This window comes from Bactrocera tryoni, chromosome 3, assembly GCF_016617805.1.
Source record: "Bactrocera tryoni isolate S06 chromosome 3, CSIRO_BtryS06_freeze2, whole genome shotgun sequence".
Classification (NCBI taxonomy): Eukaryota; Metazoa; Arthropoda; class Insecta; order Diptera; family Tephritidae; genus Bactrocera; species Bactrocera tryoni.
This window is the reverse complement of record NC_052501.1, coordinates 12,945,696-12,964,297: the sequence shown is the minus strand read 5'-3', so window position 1 is coordinate 12,964,297 and position 18,602 is coordinate 12,945,696. Positions and strand designations below refer to the sequence as shown.

At 34.7% G+C, this 18,602-nt stretch overlaps 1 protein-coding gene across 2 annotated transcripts in view; it reads right to left on the bottom strand.

Moving 5' to 3' along the window:
- The window catches only part of LOC120772028, a 93,417-nt gene extending 87,070 nt beyond the window's left edge, over nt 1-6,347 (bottom strand). Inside the window, exons 1-2 of one of the 2 annotated variants that reach the window (XM_040100394.1) lie at nt 6,131-6,347; nt 2,383-2,732 (exon numbers count right to left, since the gene is read on the bottom strand). The gene's annotated coding sequence lies outside the window, so the exon portion shown is untranslated. The remainder of the gene's footprint in view (nt 1-2,382; nt 2,733-6,130) is intronic. The other variant, XM_040100395.1, reaches the window with a different exon arrangement.
- Between the last annotated feature and the right edge of the window lie 12,255 nt (nt 6,348-18,602).

The following is an 18,602-nucleotide window of genomic DNA, read 5'->3' as shown; positions in this document are numbered from 1 at the left end:
GTGCCACGAGGTTTGTAATACCTAGAAGAAAACGCTGGAGAACCTTAAAGGTATATACGGATATTATATAAAAAATTAAAAAAAAACATCATCTAGTCACTAATTTTTGAGATATAGTTATGTAATTTTGCATACGTCGTTTTACATTCAAAAGACTGCTCATTTGTCAAAATCGTTGATTTCGAACCACTGCGATACAGACTAAATGTACGGAATCAAGTGTTTTTATGAAAAACTTCTTTATTTTACAAGATATCTTCGAGAAATTCGGCACAGGTTATTGTCTATAGCAATAATGCAATCCACCAAAATTTTTCTTCAGATCTTTTATCTATAGCATACAACTGCCAAAATCAACAATGGGAGTCAAGTTCATCTAAGGAATCTTTTGTATTTATGAAGCTTCAAAAAAATTATTTTCTGTTTATTTAAGCTACTCCCGAAAAGCTAAGATATTAGAGCTAAAAAACTGAGTTGCTTAAAAATTCTCTAAAAATATCTACCAATAAAAATTAAGAAAAATTGAAATTAAGTTTCCGACGTGGTTAATTCATGCGAAACACGATATTCACACCTACTTGCACTCACACAAGTACATGTGTTTACTTTAGATGCGTTCATTATTTATCTGGGGAGCTGATCTTCAATTTATGAAGTCATCTTTTGCTCACCAACAAACTTTTGATTTAACAAACATGCATACACACACACACACTCGTCCAATAAGTAGCGCCTTATAAGAACTGACTCGTTCGCTTGTTGCCAGCACGTTGAAAATATTTTATTGCGTATGCCAAATATGCTTAAGAACAATATATATAAATCCATGTAAGTACATACATGTATATACATACAGTTTACAGTAACTCGTAGGCGAATGAGAGAATGGAATAGGATTTTTTCATTAATTTAACAGCGCGTTCTGCATTAAATCATTGTGCGCTAAATTCTGAAGAATAAACTCATATAAATGTATCTCTACAGGCGAACTTTTATACACTGTTATATACATATGAGTGCTTGTCAGCTTGTAGATTTACTAATTACAGCATCTTTTAAGCTTCTTAGTTAATTGATACGCTACCGGCTGCGCGTTTTCATGCAATTTGTGGGGCACAGCGGGGGTTCTTTTGATTGATAGCAGCTGAGAGAATGCTTTTAGTTGGCATTTAAAGTAATTTTTATTGTAGTTTCTCAATATAATTATGCATTTTCATATGTATTTTGTTGATTTATTCACGCAACATAGTTCTTTGGCACTTGTATTTCAAAAGACTTAAGCAACGAACTTCATTGAACTCTTACTCCCACATTTACTCAACATGTTAGTAACACTAAATTAATACTGAGTGTCTCGTATTGCTTGCAATCACTGGCTGTTTAGCGCAAAAATTAATTAGTAATACTGACAAGTTGCATTTTAGCTCGTCTTTTTTTGCAGTCAAGCGCTTAGCAAAGGCAATAACATCATCGGCTTGTAGGCGTGAGTGACATTTAACATTGACTGATAAACCAACGACAAGCGAGCTGTATTTGTGCTTTGTAAGGTGACTTACAAAGTGCACTGGCATACAGATTTACATGTGTGTCTACAAATATATATGTATATATACAAATGACTGCCTAGTGCTATTAAGAGGCACAGTGACAAATGAGTTGTATTCGTAAAGTCTGAAAAAATTATAAAAACAAGAAAAATCGTTAACTTCGACTACACCGAAGTTAGAACACCCTTCACAGGTGAATTTCTTGTGCTTAAAAGGGTATTGACGGACCTATATCTTTATTTTAATTGATCAGTTTGTATGGTAGCTATATGCTATAGTTGTCCGATATGCACAATTTCTTCTGAGATTATAGCGAATTCTAAATCAATAATCCATGCCAAATTTCATGAAGATAGCTTTCCAAAGAAAAAAGAATTTCATACAAGGACTTAAGCTTGATCAATCAGTTTGTATGAAAGATATATCCTATAGCCAACGGATATTGGCATTTTCGACAAATAATCAGCTTCTGGAGGAGAAAAAATGGCATGTACGAAATTTCAGCGTGATATTTCACAAATTATGGAGCTAGTTCGCCTAAATACAGACGGATGAACATGGCTAAAAAGACTCAGCTCATCAAGAGGATCAATTATATATACACTTTATATGGTACCCGACGTTTCTTTCTGGATGTTACAAACTTCGTGGCAAACTTAGAAATTCCTGTTCAGGGCATCAAAAAAGCGGAATCAAAAGAAACGCTTGAAAGTTGATAACCTTAGGCAAAATATCTAATGGAATTGTAAGCAAAGCATTTAAAAACTTTGAAAAATATATATGTATGCAATGGCAAATTAATGTCAATTCGTGTAAATTTATTACATAAACTTACCAGTCTGTGTTTGCTTGACTCGTAGCCTGTTGAATTTTGTAACTTTTCAGTTTTTTGTATTTATTATTTTGTTTTGCCAAATATATTGTGCGGGTCCAATGTTTAATAGCCGCTCCTTTTCTTGTTCAGGCTGCTTGATTTTTGCGTAATCTAATTTAAATTTTAGCCAAATACAAATTAGTTTTGTAGTTTTTGAATTTTATTGCAGTTAATATTGTTGTTGCAATTGTTGCGTGTCTTTCATTGTTTGTGTATTTTTTTATTTATTTCAACATTTCTGCTTTTACACTTCCTTGTCGGGCGTTAGTGTGGCGATTTAAGTGCTTTTCTTTAATGTGCTGCCAAAAGCTCTATAAGGAAATATACTTTTTAACGGTGCTATCGAAATTTATACTTCGTAAAATAATTTATGAGTATTTTGCACTCCTCACTTACATATGTGTCTGATTTAACTGCTTTTTAAATATTATTGTATTTTTAATTACATAATAAGTCAATCAGAAAGATAATTAATAATTAATTGATTCAGTAAATTAACTAAATAGAGAGCGGGATATTCGTGTTCCGATTATTTTTTTGTCCTAACTTCAAAAAAATTTTAAAATTTTGTTCATTGTGTTGGAAAATAGTTTTAAAATATTTTTTTAAATTTCGAAAGTAAAAAAATATTTTTCAAAAATTTTATTAAAAATATTATCAAATTTTTAAAAATAGTATTTTTGGAAAAAAAAAATATTTTTTATACTCTAAAAATTTTAGAAGTGGATAATGCTTTATGGATAAATTTGTTCCTAAATTGTCGAAATAGAAAAATATATTTGAAAAAAAATCATTTTAAATATTTTTTAAATTTCGGATGTTGAAAAATCTTTTTGAACAATTTTATTTTAAACATTTTCAAAATTAGAAAAATAGTTTTGCAAATTTTTTTAATATAATTTAAAAATTTTGGAAGTGAAAAATGATTTTTGGAAAAAAAATTTAAAACATTTTCAAAATTTCAAAAGTGGAAAAATATTTTTGAAAAATTTTTTTGAAAAAAATTATTTAATATAATTTATAAATTTCAGAAATGGAAAGCGCTTTTTGGAAAAAAAATATTTAAAACATTTTCAAAATTTTAAAAGTGGAAAAATATTTTTTAAACAATTTTTTCGAATTTTTTTGAAAAAATGTTTTTGGAAAAAACTATTATTTATATTAATATTTTCTAAATTTTGAGGGTGAAAAATTTTTTTTTAAAAGAATTATTTAAAATATTTCCAAATTTTGGAAGCAAAAAAATATTTTTGAAAAATGTTTGATTTGAGCTTCGAATCGTTTAGTGAAATATACATAAATTTTAGATGGAAAAAGTTGAAATATTTTGTAGTCAGTTGTTATATTTTAGTTATTTGTTATAATGTTTAGCAATTTAGATACTAAAAGTTTTATTTTATAAGATAAGATACAAAGAGTTATATATTTTTTCCAAAGTGAAATGTATGGTCGTAATATTAATATCTTTGAGAATAGATAAAAGCCCTAATTTTATGAATGAATGAAATAGGCGTGGCAAAGTATATTGTTTTCAGCCTTAACTAACAATTGTTATGGCTAGTCTTTATTCTAGTCATAGCGCAAAAATACTAACTTTTTCAATTACTTTATAGTCAAAAACGTTAATTGAGACAATTTAGGGGCTGATTGAAACGTTAATAGACTCAATTTGACTAAACAAAAAATAATTTTACGAAAAAGAGTCTAAAACCTTGGAACACTATTTATAGGTATACATATATGTACATATGTATGTATATACATATATTTTTTTGTTCAAAATTCGGTTGAAAAATTCATTAAAAATATTAAAAAGCTATTTAATGTTTCTTTGTTATGATTAAACTGCTTTCATAAAAAAATATTTCTTAACTTGTTTGCTAAAATATCATATTAATAAATTTATTTATATCATTGTTTAAATAAAATTTTGTTTCCAAATTAAATGCCTTCAAAATTATAAAAATGTTTATAAATTTTTATTTAATTTTTTTTGTAATTTTTATAACCATAATTTTCACTGAATCAAAACTTATTTTCTGGATTTTCAGCAAAATGTTTGTGTATCTGTTTCCTTTCTTTATTATTTCTGCTAATTTGCATTTCATTTGTTTGTAAATCCATTGCGTTTTCTACACTTTTTTGACAACTTTTCTAACAGCATACACATGCATGTGTTTAAAAATCAACACTTAAAAACAAACGTAATTTCTTTGCATACAAAACTTTGTAACCCATTTACTTCGGTTCAACTCAAATTTTTTCAAATACTTTACGCGTATGTTTTGTATGACAACTCTCAACTTCAACTTTTGTGGGTGCTTTTATTTATTAATTCATTTTAGTATGTCTGGTTGTTGTTGTGGTTGTTTTTATTTTTTCTTCTTTTTGCATAAATTTCAGCTTCTTATTGAGATTGAGCCGTCGCTTCATTCACTCAACGCTTGCGGCGGCCGATTGTTCAACGCTGGCTGTCTGCGTGTTATTGTTGTTATTATTGCTGCTTTTAGCACCACATTTGTTGGCTTTTCTTATTGGTGTTATTATTATTATTGTTATTATGGCTATGGATTTGGTCAAGAGCGGCGCACAATTGCATGCCGCAAGTGGTGAGCGTAAATGTTATGAAATCATATACACAAAGTGACTCAGTTTTTTGTTGTTGTCTATGTAACTTTGTGAAATTAATTTTGCTCATTTATTTACACTGAACATTCGAGATACGCAGCATAGCATAACAGCTTTTGGATGTGTGTTGTGGTGTTTAAGGGGATTAAGGGGTGTTTTGCAGTAGCGAACTAAAACAAATGCGCGCAACGCACGCACAAACATAACTGTAATTAGTAACACTTGATGTTAGTTGAAAATTTTCTGCAAAATATGCGCAATCTCATTTTGCTGGTTACAGCCTTTTATTCAGACTTGTGCACAGCGCAGTTGCAATGAGTTTCGAAACGGGTTCGTTGCTTAAGTCTTTTGTACAACGACAGGCGGGCGATGAAAGGCTGCTAAAATTGTTGTTTTTTCCGTATTTGCTGCACACTTGACACACATATTGCTGACATCATCCGCCGCTAATGATCGCAATTCGACAAAAAAAGCAACAACGAATGAAATAATAAAATAAATTATTTCGAATTAACTCTTAACTAAGCATGCAAGCTGAAACACAGGCACAGCGTGTTTGCTGCAAAGACATGCACCATGAAATAGCGCAATTCCATGCATTTCAAGTATTCATATTCCAGCTCTGTGTGCGCACAAGGGCGACAATAACAACAATAGCACCAATAGCTATGCAGTCACTAATATTAATGCAGCCGCAAAACACTAAACACGCCACAAAATCTATGCGCACGCATTCATAAACAGCAATAATAATGATTTTCGAACTTCAACAAGTCTTTGCACGCATTTGTGAGACTTCCTGTCGTGCCGCGCGTGAGGCTTACAAAAATTATAACCAACTGTGATTTATCAAATATATATGGGACGACGCGCACCACTACACTTTAGCCACAACTTAGTACAATGCCAACACGATTGCACTTAGAATTCACATTCCATGCTTGGTCACATACCGTTTTACAATTATTTTTCAACGTATTTCAATTTCTTACATTTAAATTTCTTTAGAAAACTATTTTGACTGCTTATTTTTGAATTGAAAAATATTATCACTCGTTGCGTTGCTTATTCGTTTACATACCATTCCGCAATTTTAGGCTCGTATACTCGTCTACGACTCGTGTTCACGCACATGCACACACAAACATACACACACTCGTACAAGACCACTAAATACGCGCACACTCAAAACTCCAAGCAAAGCAAAGTACAAAACTTTTTTAACCGACGTCCGACGATAACGTGCGCACGCGTTCCGTACCTCAAAGCGTTTGTGTTGTACTCGTCACACCGACCAGGCTAAGACTGTCGAATTTGGAAGTGGTAGCTGTGAGACAGCTGGCTAGCTGAATCGCAAGCCGACGAGCAAGTTGATAGCCAATGCCACAGCGTCGCTGAGAAGCCAATAAGTTAAAAGGCAAGCAAACAAACAATTCATGCACACACACGTGAAGACCGTAAGTCTTCAAAGCAAGTTAGTATGCTTAGCGCTCAGCGTAATGTCTATAAAGCTGCTCTGCACTCAGCAATAAAATAGCGAAATAATAAAACAGCTGGCTCACACTCCGACAATTTTCTTCGCATTCAAAGTGTTTGTGTATATGTGCTTGTATAGTTGCAAGGCTTAAACCGGTCGTACCAAGTTTCGGAGAATTCGCAAAAGCTGAGTAGAGACGCTTACAAAAACACAAAGAAAAAAATTTAAGTTTCCGCCAACTTTGGCTTATAACTCACAATTCTTCTCCGTCGACACCCATAAGTGGCAGCTCTCTTCAGACTAACTGCTTTTTGTTTTTATTCTTTTATTGCTTTGGCTTTGGCTTTGGCACTTTAAGCGCTTAATATTTGTTGTCTTGTCTGCTGTATTTGCTGATATTGCTCTCTTGCCTTTGTTAATGAGCAAAGTCAATTGATTTTTGCCTTTAGTTTTTTTTCTCATTTTTTATTCATTTCTTGGGTTTTTTGCGACGCGTTAAGTGTTAAGTAGACAAACGCTCAAGCACACACACACACACACACATGCTACTACTTCCCTCTTTCCTCGTCATGCTTTGTTGATCCGTGCGTCGTTGGTGGGTTGCGCGAATTCTCTTCTTTTTCCTCTTTTTCTTCCGTTTCGGCCTTTGGCAAGTTAACAACTTTTGGCCGCCGACTGGGCGACGATTTGTTTGCGTCGACCGGCGGCGCGGATGCGTTACGCCTGGGCCACCATCACATCATCTTCAGCACAACAATAAACGTCTTTGCTCATTTATTTACAGACTTGGGCATACCTACAAATACAAACACAAATATACATAATACATAATATACACCTTATACAAGCGTTTTTAGCGCTTGGCTAAGCTCTTGCTTTAAGTTTTTTATTTGACCGTTATGCTTGGTTTGATTTCGTTTTATTTAATGTGTGTTGCAATCTTTCTAAGCTTGCTGGTCAGAACGTTCTAAGAATCTTATTTCGCTTTCGTACATTTTTCTGAAAATTCAGGAGCTACTAACTACATATATGTATTGTATGTGTGTGTGTGTATAGTTTAGGGATGTGTAAACCTTTTGAGAATTCGTGGTATTCCATTTCTACATAATTTTTTCACTTCCTGAATTTTAATAAAACTCGAATTAGAACGGATATTCTAACATAGTTTAACAGCCTTCGATTTAATAAGCGTTCTATCTTACAAAGAAAATGAAAATATCAATAACATAAAATTTCAAAAAATATGTATTCATGCTAATAATTACATATTTCTCAAAAATGTCGGGAGATGATTAATCGCGTACGACTTAAGTCATTCACAATATTTATTAAATGAGATGACGTTTGTTGATATTTCCTCTCTCTCGCTGAATGAGTATTCAAAAAGGTAATGCTCTAACATTTCGTCATCATCAACTAAATCAACTCTAAGTCCTGCTGATTCGATTTTATTTAGTTTCTTTAAGTGAGATCATTTATGCAATCACTCTGTACTGAGGTCTCTATTACGATAAATATTTTAGTCTACTCACAATCCAAACTACTTCAAAGTAGTTGGCGGGCAGGTGCTCGGATCCTCTAACATGCAATGCTTTTCATTAGTTTCTATACCTTTAAGACCGGAGACCCATTGAAATTCTATTGACTGGAGTGCAGTTAAAATTGAAATCCAATTGACCTTAATGATGGACACAAAGCTACTGTAGAGGTACTTTTCTTAATAGCCTATTTTGTCAGATCACGTGTGAGTCGTATCAGATGGCTTCTCATTTCGTTCAGTATTGTTTGGCATTTCATCATGGAAAGACTTACGCCTCAACAAAGTTTACAAATTGTTCAACTTTATTACGAAAATTCAAGTTCTGCAAAGGATGAGTTTCACGCTTTTCACTCATCTTATGGTCAACATAATCGGCCCACTACCGTACTATTCGCAACACCATCAGGCATCTTGAGACCCAACATTCATTATTGTATAATATTTAACAGAATAGATCACATCCAGCACGCAGTGATGAAAATATAGTAGCCGAAGTTGTGAGTGTATCCCAAGACCGTGGAGAGTCGATTCGAATGACATTTTACGTCGAGATCTTAAATTTTAGAGCGTACAAAATACAGCTAGCGCAAAAGCGGATGTCGCACAAACTTTCCAAGCGAAATCGCTTCGTTCTAAGGGCTCTTGAAAATTTCAAAGAAAATCCACCGTTTTCGAGCCAAATTTGGTTCAGCGATGAAGCCCATTTCTGGCTCAATGGTTATGTAAACAAACAAAGAGCAAACTCTAGAGATTCAAGGGCTGTCATTTCATCAAGAAATTTGTGGGCCAGTGGAATCATCGGTTCATATTTCTTCAAAAATGATGGCGGTGAGAACGTAACCGTCAAAAGGCTGGTGATCTCGGAGACATTTGGTTTCAATAAGACGACGCCACTTCCCACACATCGCATTAATCAATGGACTTATTGAGAGAACCATTCGGTGAGCATATAATTTCACATTCTAACAACATTAGACTTTTTCCTGTGGAAGTATGAAAAGTCTAAGCGTCGACCACCAGTCGAAATGCTCAAACGAGTCATTTAAGCAACACAATGTACTGCCGTATAAATCCTATATCTCTATATTTTTAACAGTTCGGAATCATTAACATTTATGTTTTTTAGCCATTTTTTTCCGATTCAGTTGCCGCTCAATTTCCAGACCAAAAACGTCCAAAGTTTTGGGTAAAATTCATTATTTTTAAGTACCAAAGGAGTTCTCTTAATAGATTACATTTGAAATATATCTTAAAATCATTTTGATGTGAATTTCATAATATATGTAAAATATATGGTTGGAATGAAATAAATATATCAACATATATACATATATACTAGAAATAAAAGACGTAATTAATTTTCGTTAATTTCATTATCATGCACATTGCCGTCCTTCAAACATTCTCTCTACCCATGTAGGCAAACAAATACCCATGTGTTCGCGAACACGCTCACATATTTTGCAAAGTAACTGAGAGGTAATTTCTCCAAGTATCTCTCAGGTAAGTTGTAAAGTTGTAAGTTAATTCAAACACTGAATCATACTTTTGACGTAGACGTTCGTTTAAGCTGCTCTAAAAAACTAGACTTTAACTAAATGCAAATACACTCAAAACTAACGCACCCAAGCACTCACATACATATGAGAGCTAAAAGACTTATATTTGCAAGGAAAATATTATAATGTGAGAGCCAAAAGCATTATATTTGCACACAAAAAATGATATAACACCTCGCCGGGTGAGTTTCAATTCATTTATCAATATGCCCGCGCTCATTCCAAGTAAAGAAATATTCACACACTCAATGGTGAGCGCAAAGTCTTATAAAATCAACGAACTAACAAGAGTCTGAAGTTTGTTACTCTTTATGCGCAAAACAAATTGCATTTTTCTTAGACTCTATGGGGATTTGTCGTATCTGAGAGACTTAGAACGAGCTCTCAATATCTATATGTATCCACTCCAATATCCCAATATCAATAATTGATTTCTATTACCTTCGTATATATTTGTGAATCCCACATGTCCACGTAGTTGCAAACTCAAATGATCCGCTCAGTTAAGCTTCATGTACTTAGTAAACAATAAATCGAGAAAAGAAGGTAGTACAAAAAGTCAAGTTCTAATGAAAGCGATGATTTTTCATAATTCATTGCGAATTGAATTATCTCAAATGAAAAGATCTGTAGTGATCCGCTGGGATAATTTGCAATCGAAAAAATCGTTGTTTAAGTAGTTGAAAATTACAACTTTAAAAGCACTATATATATATATATTCTCGATCTGGAGAGCTTCATCTATTAGCTCATACCCATTTTATGCTCGAAATCCTGCGAAGATATTAATTTGATTTCCCCTTTTTCGCTTTCCTAATCATCGCGATCACATATGTATATAGGCCTTAATTCAGAATATATAATGTTGTTACATGGGCTTACCGGTTTCGAAAAATCGATTTTTTATTGTCTTATCAAGTTGATCCCAGTAATAGTTTTGGAGATACAATCTTGAGAACTTGTGCGCTCGAGGTTAGCTAGGCTAAGTGCGCCGTCTTTAAACGCGTTTTTCTCAAAACTGTTTTTTTGAAGTCGGTTAGTCAGATTTCTCGAGAACTACTTAACCGATCTTCATGAAATTTTACACAGGTCTTTGAGATACAATTCTTAAGGACTTGGACTTAAGTTAAGGTTTTAATTAAAACACGTATTTTTTCGCTTTGGATGATCCTGTAAGGAGTTATCCTGCCAACGCGTACGCATCTTTTTACCGACGGCTCACCAGAAATGGCGTCGCAATGTCCAAGCTTAAAATATTAGTTTCCAAAAATTTCAGAATTTCTTTGCTAATAGTGTTTGTAACAATAAAAAATTCCCATAAAATATTTCACTCTTTGTATGAGAAAAATTTGTTGAAAAAATGTTGTTTTTTACCCGAGGAAATCCATGTAACACCTTAAAAGAGCGAATTTTCACAACTCTTCGAAAGATTGCCATTTATACAAATCATGAACTATTGAGTTGAAATTTCGACTTCTTATATGCCTTGCTATACACAACCTGATATAATCAAAATCATAACCCACATATCTAACTAAATTGCCTTCGTACATATTGACACAAATCCATATCAAACCCAATTCTCTCACGCTTTCAAAAAGCTCATTAAGTGTACAAAATCATAATACCCTCAGCACAACATGTAACGCTTGGTTATCAAACAAAAAAATAGTAGACAACAAAATAACTCGACAGCCTACTCACTAAAGCAAAGAGGCATTATACTTGAGTATACAACATCATGTTATTGTTTTTGTTTTTGGGTACTTTTCTTCTATGGGGGCTGAACTAGAATACCTTGGAAATTACGGATAAAGAATCGAACAAGTTGACATGTTATGTAAAAATAGAAAAAGGCGGTTAAGTAGTAAACAGCAGTGGACAGACAACGACGACGACGAAAATGACGAGACCGCTGTCGCAAATAATCGCTGCGAGCCGAAGCAGAACCAAAGCAAAGCAACAGCGAAGGCGCCCAGCATTCAAAACGCCCAAAGCTACTTAATGCCGCTTAGCGTTGTTTAAGCCATGTTTTTCTCGGTTTTTTGCTTTTATTTTGTCATTGAGCGAGTGCTCGATTTGAATGAATGGGTGGCATTTAATTTGCATTAATTCCGTCTGCGTCCGCGTCCGTGTCCGCTACCGCCATAACTTTGCTGTTACTGCTGCTGCTCTTCAATGGCAATCATACTCACTGATGCGCGTGTATGTATGTATATTTGAGCAGACTTACGTACGTGCTTGTGTGGGCGCTTTTGCATATTTATACTGCAATCATGCGTGTCGTCTTCTTGTTTCGCCGTTTTCACGCGCTCTATTCGTATTTACTGTTGGATAACAATATATCTGGCACATTGATTCTTTAATTTTGGATATAGTATTACTTCCATTACATATATGCGTGCTAGATATATTGTCTTATACTTGTATTCAAGATTTCAAAGTTGATATTTAATCCGAGAACGATAAGTAATTGCTTACAAAAGTAAAACCAAAATATTGGAAAAATAGCGATTTTTAACTCACTTTATTGAACCCGTTTTAAAATACGATTTTTGACAGTCTGCAAAGTCCAAATTTCTTCCCGGCAGGTGACTTTTTCAAGTCTGGAAACAAAGACATTCGCTCGGATTCTTTACATGAATCTGGTAGCACTTCGTAACATAATTCGACGAATTTGACCGTTACGAAGGCGTAGTTCTAACCAGCAGGAAGGCCAAGTTTTTCTTTGACACACCGGACTGTTTTTTCGGCAAATCCATCCAATAGTTCGGCATAATGCAGTCCTGTGGCCGTTTTTCCTTCTCTTGGTAGTCGATGTAGATTACACCTTGCGAAACCGGTGACCGTTACATTTCTGGTAAATATCTCTGCATTCGTCAGTTCAGGGGCACCCGGTAAAGTCTATTATGCCTTGATCCCTGGTATGCTTTGGTTTCAAACTTCTTCGTCTTGCGCCTAAATGGCGAAAAACACTACTATGAAGTTGTTTTACGTTTGCGCTTGTTGTCCGGAAGATGCAACCATCTCACCTAAATCTATTTCATGCTCCATATTTAATGCATAAGCCATATATAGTCTTTTGGGATGCCTATATTATTAGCGCTCCTTCGATCAGGGGTCTACCTATATTATTAGCGCTCCTTCGATCAGGAGTCTATCAATATGAGATATTTCTAGATTTTTTTGTCACGAGGTAGCAGTTTTCGGTGGACCTGAGAGTGGTTCATCAAAAACCGTTGGTCGATCACGTGGGCTCTCGGTAAACTAATTTTTGACGGTCGTCATCGAAGAGGGAGAGTTTATGGTCCAACCGCTCTTTGATTCCACTGCGGGATTTTCAGTTTGAAAACTAGAATCGAACTATAGAGCGATATTGATATTTTCGGACAATTTTTAATAGTAAAACTTATTTTTGGTTTTTATGCAAGCATTTTGTTATTGCATAAATAAATGAATTGCAACCATGGTTAAATATGGAATTAAAGTTAGTTTAACACGCTTCCATTAGCGATCAAAATAAACCTACCAAAACTAACTGTAATAATGTACTACACAATGAAAAAACAAAGAAACTTCAAATTCTTTAGCATTTATATTTTAATGATTATCTTTTTGGCCGCAACAACGTCTCAGATGGTCCATCCGATGAACCCAATTATCGATGACTCATTCGAGTGTGATATCACACGATTTTGGTGATCAATCGTCCAACCCAAAACGTGAAATTTATTTATTGATGCAATGTGTGGAAAGTGGCGCAGGCTTGTTGAAACCAAATGTCCCGGAGATCGCAAGCTTCAATTTCAAGCATCATTTTTGAAGAAATATGAAGCGATGATTCCACCGGACACCAAACCGTTGCTTTTTCTGGATGAAATGGCTTCTCTTTAATCTCTTCAGGTTGCTCTTCGTCCCAAATACAGCAAATATGCTTGTTTATATACTCATTGAGCCAGAAATGAGCCCGTCCGCTGAATAAAATTTGGCCCGAAATCGAATCTTCTTAGAATCCTTATGTCAACGCGAAAAGCGTGGAATATGTAACATATATGCTGGATCTCAAGATGGGTGGTGGCATTGCGAATAGTACGCTCAATTGGCCGATTATGTTGACCATAAGTTGGACAAAGCGCGCTAAACACATTCTTTGCAGAATGTGAATTTTCGTAGTAAAGTTGAACGATTTGTAAAAGTTGTTCAGGCGTAAGTTTTTCCATGTTGAAATACCAAACAATATTGAACAAAAATAACATGACAGCTTGACAAGACTCACTCGCGATCTGTCAAATAAAGGCTATTGAAAAGGTACATCTACTTTGTATGACAACTATATGTATGCAATAGTGATCTGAGCTAAAATTGACTCAGGTCTTCACACTGGTCATTTATATACATACATATTTTAAAGAGGAATCCAACCTTTAATTCTTCTTGTTACAAACTTCGTGCCAAACTTAACATACTCCGGGTATAAAAATTGAGAGATCAGAAGAAAATAAATGGATAAAATTTTGACTCAGTTTGTTTTCGTTTTTTGTTTCTAGTGTACAAAGCTTAACAATTTTTTTGAGGCACCTATAAAAACTGCATATGCGAAGTATTAGGTTTAGATTACTTTAAAAAATTATTTCAAACTTAGCTTTTAAGTAATATATAAACCGACTTAAGTGTATGTGGGTGTCAGTAATGACCACTGCGCCGGCGCGGCTATGAAAAAAACATATCGACAACGGAGCAAAACTTCGTGCACTTCTGAAATAAGATTTACACTGTCGAATGAGCCATGGATTGTTAACTCCTGTCAGTTTGACTTGACCAGCCAACAACCCAACAACAAAAGCCAAGGCGATTTTAATTATTTGCGCTCAATAAACGAAGTAAAAAAGGATTAAGTTATTCAAGTGATGCCAGCATTTAGTGGTGTCTACCAACTGCCACACAATGCCTCTTCCATTGCCGTTCATTCATCAGTCATAAGTGTTTGTGTCATAGCTGTCTATTATTTAACATAACTCCACAATGGCTTACAGATAGCATTTTGCTCAGCCAATCTATCGTACTGTAAATAAGAACGATGTAAATACTTGGCAGTAATGGTTATTTCTTTAAATCCCTGCTCACGTGCATCGAGCGCATAAATTTTACACAGAATATTTATTGTCTCACGTTTAAAAATAGAAACGTCAAAGTCAATAGCCAACGCCAAGCATTCGCACATCGGCACAAATCAGTGGCCGTCCTGCCTGCTCTTAGGTACATATATATGTGCGTAAGTAAGTCGGCTGCCTGACACGACAATGGCAACGGCAGTGCAACCTGCAGCATCCGTTGCAGCCAACAACACTTGCAGCCGGGCTGGGCTAAGTGAAGCGTTTGGCAGCCGTAACGGCCCGGCCGTGTGTACCTGCTGCAGTGGCAGCAATGAAGGACGGTGGTCCAATCAACGGACCGATGTAATAACGCAGGCATGGCCAATGGACTGACAGTAGGATGATGGTCGATCGACTCTAAGCGGCTGCCAGCTATGCGTAAATGCGGATATAAGGCATGTGGAGCTCTGTGTAGCTGTGTGAAGAAGACATCGTGTGTGCGTGTGAATATGTATTCAGGCGTATGCGCGCAATGAACATTGATGAAGATACGTAAGCGACATACCAATGTATGTGCTTGTGTACACGTAATTAGTTTGAGTTTACTTGGAAAATTAGAGCTGTCATAATATTTTCTTGTAGTTCCACCCTTTTCTTATTTCTCGCAGTTTTGTTATCTGATTAGTATGTGGGGAAAAATTATGGGTTAGATGCCAAGCTCGAGTCTGTGTAAAACAAAACATGTTTGGTGTAATTGTTATCAACACTAGTTGCCTTGTTTGTTGGTATTGGCAATGCTTTTATTATGTCATGTGTCGTGGTACTCCTTCGTCCAAACGCAGAAAAATTTGATGTTCAAGAAACGCTGTTAGCTGTCCATTCCTGGCACCATACGTAGTCAAACATTGCAAATATGAAGAATTTGCAGATGCAAGCTTGAACTTGCAGAGCTAGGTATTCGAAAAAAGTATATCTAAAATATCATACCTTTTCAATTCCTCGGAAAAAGGTGTCTCTGCGTTGCCAGCAGAACTTCTTACAAAAGTAAAATGAAACAAGCAAGGAAAGGCGAAGTTCGGTTATAATCGAACATTTTTTACTCTTACAACTTGCAAGGATTAAAGCCAGCGAAGTACCTTCAGGTGCATAATTTCAGATACTTCTTAGTTATATGGGCTCTAGGGCGAGTTTTCACCTGATTTTATTCATTCCAAGCACAAAGACGCACCGTTATAAAAAAAACTCGCAATATTATTAAGATAACTCATATAATGTCTTATGCATGCTACATACTATTTTATAGAGCAATCGACTGGCCCAAATCGTGAAATTATCTGATCACCGAAGTTTTCTCTCTATTAATCCATTAATTTTTTTTCTGGATAAAATATCAGCTCTTGAATATCTTCCGGATGCTCTTCGTTCCAAATGCGGCAATTTTGCTTGTTTACATATCCATTGAGCCAGAAATGGTCCGCATCGCTGAATAAAATTTGGCTGGAAAACGTCGGATCTTCTTGGAACTTTTCAAAAGCGCATAGAGCAAAGCGATGCCAGTTGGGAAGGTCGAGCGGCTGCAGTTCTTGATGATGGTGTTATAAATAGTACGTAGTAGTATTATGCTGATCATAAGTTGAGCATTCTCTCGCATGATTGTTAAGCTGACGTCACACAAAAGGTATATGCCAACTATTAATGAAATTCTGCAATCTAGAATAAATACGACTTTAATCACGAACTCTTATACAAAAAAAGTTTCAGACATAATTATGTATTGCATATTTTTATAAAGCAAAAAAAAAATTTAACAACCGAAATTATCAATAGCGTCACATATGGAATGGAATAGTCGATCGTATGAGAGATACAGTGTTTTCGACAAAAGACCAATAGAATGTCACAACGCAATTTCATTCGGTCGTCTCAAAAGCTGACAAAGAAATATTTTTAATACCGAAAAATAAGCCTTCACCCAAAAAATTGCTGGCTCGAAACCAGTTTTAGTAGAACATTTCCCGCATACACCATTTTTCCGAATTTTTGGCTATCGCTCGAATATACTATACATATACTAAAACATTAATGTGATTGAATATCGATTAAAATACTTCTGTGTTATCTATTTCCCATTAACTTGAAGGAATAGTTGAATAGTGAGAAATATTGCTTCATCAGACACTATTCATATTTCCAAGCGATTATAACCAGAATTTGCATTCTTATACACATGCATAAATATGTCAAAAGTATTGAAAAAATGTGAGAAACTTGGAACAAGGCACAACTTTCAAAAAAAAGAACCTTCATTCATATAAGGCACATAAAACATATACATATTTTATATAGAAACTAGAGGACCCGTCCACGCTTCGCTGTGGCTGATACATAGATAATACTACTACTACCATCTATACAATTTCTATTAGTTGCATTATAACTATTCGTTAATGAGATATAGCATTTTTCTGAAGCAACTTGTGTTAGTTTACAAAAACATGGATCATAAAGCATTTCGTGTAATAATAAAGCATTGCTTTTTGGGGAACCGAGGACAATGATGCTCTAAAGAGGAGAAAGCTCTATACAAAGTGGTTGCCTCGCAAGTTCATAATCCAACAGAACAACGAATAACTGATTCTGAGAATGAATCATTGAATTGAAATAAAACCGAATTTTTGCGTCGGTGTGTGACAATAGAAACATAGCTCCATCATTTCTCACTGGAGTTCAACCGACAGTCATTCTAGTGGACTGCACATGGTGAACCGGTTTTCAGGCGTGAAAAGACGAAAAAATCGGCTGGATTACTGAGCCAGTTATAATCTATTTCACTGCGTATTTGTTTGCAGTTCTTTTCTACTATTCCAAATACTTAGCAATTGTATTAGTTTTGAGGAAGAATCTGTTTAAAATTGTACGCATATATTCAAGGAAAGGAGAATGATTTGAAATATAATCTTTGTATTTATGAGTTGAATTAAATTTTGACAAAAAGAGATAAAATGTATCCTATGTCCTTAGCTTGGTTCTAAGCTACCTTCGCACCAATTTTCAGTTAAATCGATTCAGCCGTTCTTGAGTTATAAATGGTGTAACTAACACAACTTTCTTATATAGCCGGAATAAAAAAAGCATGCGACCGAAATTGAATGATTCAAATATTTGACAAATAAAAATATTGAAAAACAAAACAAACAAAAACTGAAAAAAAAATTTGTATGGAAAAATGTTACTTTTTGGTAATTTTCCAATTTCCCTTAACATTTAGGAGGATGAAAAATAGATGTTGTCCGATTCTCCACCCTAGCCGATATGCACGCTAAGATTCACGAAAATCGGTCGAGCGGTTTCAGAGGAGTTCAATAACGTACACCGTGTCACGAGAATTTTATATACATACATATCATACATATGTAATAGATTTCATTCATACATAAATTAAAATTTACTTATTATAGAACCACTGACGTACTTATAAAGCTATGAATCATTAAGATTTTCGGTCATTTACAATCCATGACACATTCTTCAACGTCTCTCCATTTAATTCTCAAAGATTTATGCCAAATTTAATGCGAATAATTCAATAAGGCAACTCGTGTGCGTGCTGACAAATTAGCATTTCCATATGTTGGGGGTAAAGTTGTGAAAAGAACATGTATACCTAGATAAATACGACAAGTAAGGCATCAAAATTAGTAATAGACAATGAAATGTGATTAGATGTAGCACCCACACATTTGGTATGCGAGTTATCCCACACACAGTGAAATATAATGTTTTACCGTAAGCGCATATAACATGTTTATGTAGTGTTAACCTATTGTAGGTACTATATGTACAAGGAACCGAGTAAAAGTTAATGCGAATAGAATAAAGTCAAC